Here is a 6,000-nt window from a genome sequence, read left to right as displayed (position 1 = left end):
TACGATTCAGGAGCATGTGCCACTGCATCACACTCCTAACACAATACTTCCCATGTAGGTCATACTACAACCAGCACGCTTCTCTGTCATGAACTCCAAAACTGGAGAACTTTGCAACCACATCGGGAATATGAAGTGCTATATAAAAGTACAATGCAATGCACAGCATTACTGAACATCATGCTTTCTGTTTTCTAGAGATAATGGGGGTCATTAGGATGACGGTGAACACACCACCAACAGGCTGTCGGTGGTGGGTTTACCGCCATTGTAAGGCCATTTTCCGCCCGCCATATTATGATAGTGGGCGGTGTCATAGCGGTATGAAACACCGACCACCACGTTTCCAATGGGCTCCTTGAGCCCGCCGGTGCTGCGGAGGCTCCAGCATGTAATGCATGCCGGCGGTGACTAGCAGGCAACGCCGGTCAGATTATGATGCTTGCTCCCCACCAGCCTTTCCACGGCGCTTCACCCGCCATGGAAAGGCTGGCGGGGTTGGCCTTTGGGGGCCCGCCCGTTGTGGGCCCCCTTATGCAGGGTCAGTTTGTTTTTGCACTTGGAGGGCACCTATGGTGCCCCCTATATTTCCCTGCACCGTGTGGCAGGTACCATGTGGTGGCTGCTACATAGTGCAGGGAAAAGCAAAACCTGCCTTTTTTTCATTGCTGCGGGTGCTGGAGCCAGCTGCACCCACCGCAATGGAAAACATGCCTTTTGCGGCCGCTGTGGTGGCGGCCGCATTGTAATAGCATATGTGGGACTGCCGCTTTATAGGTGGGCGGCCCCGATCCCCGGGACAATGGCGGACGGACAGAAGTCCGTCCACCATCGTAATCAGGCTCAATGTTTTTTCCTTTAGATGTAAGAATGTTGATATGGGACCCACTTGGATTGTCTTCAGATTTTAGATAGTTATATTTGTACTTTGTAATCAAATCTAAGCATTTATGAATTGTTTATTACTTTACTTATTTAATTGTGTCTGTTCGCCATTTTGATAGTAGAGCATCACCCCAAGCCTACACACAAAGATAGCCATGGGTGTCTTCTTAGTGGCTTTTTCTCTCTGTTTGCTCTATTCACAAAGCACGATTGACCTGGAGATTTCGCCCAAACCTTCCTGAGCTTTGCTTCCTTCTGCTTTCAGTTGAATTTTGCTCTGCTGTAGAAGTGCTTTATGTGTGACTGACGTTCTGATGGCTTGGTACCAGTACACCATGGCAAGAATATCGTCTGACATAAATATGGAGTCCTAAATATCGTTTACAAAAGTTTCACCCCTTTGGAGTTAATAGAAAATCTACAAATGATACGTCAATATTTCTGTAAACGATATTTACGACACAATATGTGTGTCAGTTGATATTTCTGTCCACGATATCCTAACATGCAATTGTTTTCATTGCTGCTGCTTGTGCTGCACCTGTTATGTTTTTGACTGTGAGTGTTGTAGAGTGTAGGTGTGCTCTGGTGCCACTGGAACTATGTGATCTGTAGCCATTGCATTTTCTGCATAATTATGGATTTGCCACATAATCCTTTGTCACCTTTCAGCTGCTTGATTTAAACGGATACTAATGAAGTTAAACATTTGCCCAGCCATTAATCACATGTATAAAGTAACAAAATAGTGAAGTAATGCCACAAAATGTGTGCACTGTGCTGTGTATTTCGCCTTTATTGCTATGTAATTTAGTCATCGCTCCCACATAAATTGTTTTCCTCATTCACATATTTCCATTTGCCCTGGTGTTTGTGTGCATGTGGCAGGAATGAACACACTTGTGTTGTATGTGCTATACCTGTTCTGTGTTAGGAAACCTGGCACTACTGCCAGTACTATCGGTTTTCTGTGTGTCAGGGAAGTTTGCACTGCTTCAGATGCACCTGTGTTTGTTTGTGAAAGAAATATGCACTACTGATGCACCTGAGGGACCTATTCAACATGTGAAATGTGGTGGAGGATTGGGTTGATGCTGCCTCATCTGTAGATTCTGTGTGGATGATGGAAGCGTGCACTTCTGCAGCTCTTTGTTATAACTAGTCTGGTGTGAGGGATGTTTGCACTTTTACTGCCTGTCCTGTAACTGTTCTGTGTTTGAGGAAAGCTTGCACTGCTGCAGCCCTTTGCTGTCACCAGGTTGTTGTGAGGGGTGTTTACACAGTTAGGCGTCATTATGAAGTTGGGCGAAAGGCTCAGATCGGAAGTTGGATTCTCCAAAACCGGGTCAGAACCTATGTTTCCAACTGACTCGGAAACATTACCAACCGACCGATTACGATGGGAAGGTAACCGTTTGGTCATTCCGAATCGGCTCCGATCGGCATTTGGAGACTCCGAGTCAGTCGGAGCCTAATCGTACAGCTCGGATTTGGACAGCCTTTCTGAATCGGTCTGTACGACACGGAACAGCTGTCAGAAACTGACTTTGGGGGCCCATAGCGGGCCCCACTTCGCTCTGAGGCCTCCGGTTGAGGGCTGTGGGGGTTCCCATGGGACCCCTCTTTCAAGCCATGCACAGTGTGGCAGGCACCTTGGGGTGCCCACCACAGGGTGCAGGGTTTTCCGCAACTACCCCTTTTTTCAATGGGGGCCTGTGCTATCGGTCGGAACAGTGGCTGCAATTGAAGTCAATGGGAGAATTTCTGAACAGTGTTCGGAACTATCGTAATCGGTCGGTCGGACTCGTCGAACCTGACTCGGTTTGAAACGATTCCAACAAGGAGTCGGTGGGATTGCTTTCTGACTGACATTGTAATGAGGCCCTTACTGTCTGCCCTACAACTGATCTGTATTTCAGGAAGGCTTGCACTGCTGCAGGCCCTTCTGTCACTGGTATGGTGAAAGAGATGCTTGCACTATTACTGCGTTTCCTATATTTGTTCTTTGGGTGAGGAAAGAAGCTTACAGTGCTACAGCCCCATGTTGTCACTGGTCTGGCATGAGGGATGAGGGACTGTTACAGCCTTTCCTGTAACTGTGCCTCGTTTGATTTAAGCTTTTCACTGCCACAAGCCCTTCTCCCACTGGTCTCGTGTGAGGAATGCTTGCACTGTTGCAGCTTTTCATATACTTGTTCTATAGGTGAGCAAAGATGTACGGTGGCTGCCAGTCTGCAAATAAAGGAAGCTTGCAGTGCTGCAGCCCCTTGCTGTCACTGATCTGAGGGATGCTGTCACTGTTACTGCCTTTCCTAGATAAGGTAAGTGTGCACTACTGGATCCCCCTGCTAATCGTCTTTGTGCATTGTGTAAGGGTTCTTTGCACTTCTAGTGCACTCCCTATACCTATTATTTAGATTAGACACACACCTAGGGCCATATTTACGACATTGATGGCGCAGGGCAGCGCAGCAAGTCACCTTGCTGCGCTGCCCTGCGGACCGCAGGGAAAGGGCAGGAATGCATCATATTTATCCGATATGGCACATTCCTGTCCTTTTTTCTAGTGCTGGGGCTGTTTTGGCAGCCTAGCGCCCATGGACATCATTTGGGAGTAGTCAGGGGTCGCAGCTGTGACCTCTAGCTTGTTACCTGCTACTCCTGACACTTCCTTTGCAACCCCTGACCTCAGAGGGGGAAATACTCTTGCCTCCTCTGAGGCCAGGGGTCACTAAGTAAGTGCCAGGAGTAGCAGGGAGCAAGCTAGAGGTCACAGCTGAGTACCCTGGCTACTCCCAAATGATGTCCATGCTGGCACCAAGGCAGGCACCCATGGTGCAAGGTGCAACGGGGCATGTGTTGTAGGCAGGATTGTTTTTGTGCAGGAAGGCGCTCCTTCCTGCACAAAATCAATTCCGAGAAACTTTTCCCTCTATATATGTGTGTGCTGCACAATGTAGCACACATAGAAAGAGGAAAAACAAGGAGAAATAAAGTTATTTCTCCTCGTTACATCTCCCCTGTGGAGGCGGAGGCGTATCGTTTTGGCGCATTCCCAGGTGAACATTGTCTTGTAAATCTGGGAATGCGTCAAAAGCCATGGGAGCCACGTGGAAACTTCCACGCAATGCCCATGTAATGCCTACCCAGGGCAGAGTAATGCAACCCAGCGATTTACACTGCATTGTGTTACTCCATATTTTTGGTTCCATGCTTTGTGGCTTTGCGTGACTTCAAAAATATGCCTTGAGGTTTGTGTCGCTCTTGCACCACATAGCGACACAAATCAGGTCATAAATAAATATGGTTGTTATTGTTGTTCTTCATGCTGCACCTCTTCTGTTGGTGAAAGACGAACCACTGCTGTCTGTGCCATCGCTATTTTATGCATAGGAAGCTTGCACTACTTCAGAGCATGACATGCATGTATTTTTCCAAGCTGCAACATTATTTAAAATATATTAAAGAGAAAGGGAAATTACTTACGAGACAACAAAAGCAATCAAATGAAAGCATAGAAATTCTGCTGTTCCTTTAATTAAAATAAACTAATAAAGAAAACCCCCTCCTTTTAATAGGATGCAGCGTTGTAATTGGCGACCTATTTTAAGCAATTTAATTTCCCATGACCTGCTCTTGCAAATTAACATATTGATGGAAATGCGTCCCGTGTGCGGGACTTCTCATGTCCCCAGTGAGTGGCGGCATCCGAATCGCAGGAAGCCGAGGCGCTCACGGGGAAAGAAAAAAAAGCGATAAATTATGCAGCTGTTTTCTTCCATCCCCCACAAATTTTCCTCTTTAAAATTATCAACAAGAAAAAGAACAATTTAAATGCAACATTTTACTCACGTTAACCCATTTAATAGATCCACTGAATTCATTGTATATCAAAGGCACTCCACCAATCATTTGACGACCTTATGCAAACAATGGAGCACGAACCACAGAATTAGTACTGGTAAGTTTCTCTTATTATTCCGTCAACATGCAGCAGCCATATATGTATGTATGTATATATATATATATATATATATATATATATATATATATATATATATATATATATATATATATATATATATATATATATATATATATATATATATATATATTCACTTAAAAACCATAGGTTTCACACATGTTATAGTTAGGTGGATATTTCACTCGTAAAAAACCAATGAAATTCCCCCGTTATAGTTAGTTCAGATAACTATAAGTCACGCGCCCGCAATCTTGCTCATGACGTCACATATTACATCACTCATGACATGGTCAGTGGCATCACTCATGACTTCACTGATGACATCATCCTTGTGATAGAGTGGCGGTCGTGCGAGTTATAGTTATCTGAACTAACTATAACGGGGGAATTTCATTGGTTTTTTACGAGTGAAATATCCACCTAACTATAACATGTGTGAAACCTATGGTTTTTTAAGTGAATTTGCAAGGTTTTTTAAATGCTAATTCCTAACTATAACGTGTGTGAAACCTTTGGTTTTTTCAGTGAATTTGTACGTTTTTTTAAATGCTAAGTCATGTATGTATTCTTTTTTTTTCTATATTTATTTTACAATAAACTACGTATTAAAATTTATTTAATTTTTTTCTGGTTTTTCACCGTGCGGGCACGGTGCGCGCACCCCCACGATTTAAAAAAAATAAAAAATGTAAATGTTTTTTTCTGCCTTCGGGGTCCTTCAGGGACACCCTGACAAAGGCTAGGGGGTCAGGAACTCTCTACCCTGCCCCCTTTTCACGTTCGCCACCTTCCTTTTTCACTCTCGCACTGAAAACGAACAAAATGGCGGCCGACATTTCCTGATTTCGACCGATTCGAATGTTGACTGACATGTAACCACCAATCAGAATTACGCTCGCGCACGTTAGGGTGCGCACACGGTGCGCGCGCGGTGCGCGGCTATAGATATGTATGTGCTTTTAACTGCAATTTTCTCAGGAACTACTGAACAGATTGACACCATATATCCAAAAGGCACATGCCTGACCTGAGGACTACCTCTCTGCCAAATTTCAAGTAATTCTGTTCAGGCTGTACCTTCGACTAAAGGTCCTATGGGGAAATGCATGGGGAAAACGCGTTTTGGGATC

The sequence above is a fragment of the Triturus cristatus genome, chromosome 7, assembly GCF_964204655.1.
Source record: "Triturus cristatus chromosome 7, aTriCri1.1, whole genome shotgun sequence".
Classification (NCBI taxonomy): Eukaryota; Metazoa; Chordata; class Amphibia; order Caudata; family Salamandridae; genus Triturus; species Triturus cristatus.
This window is presented reverse-complemented; position numbering follows the sequence as displayed.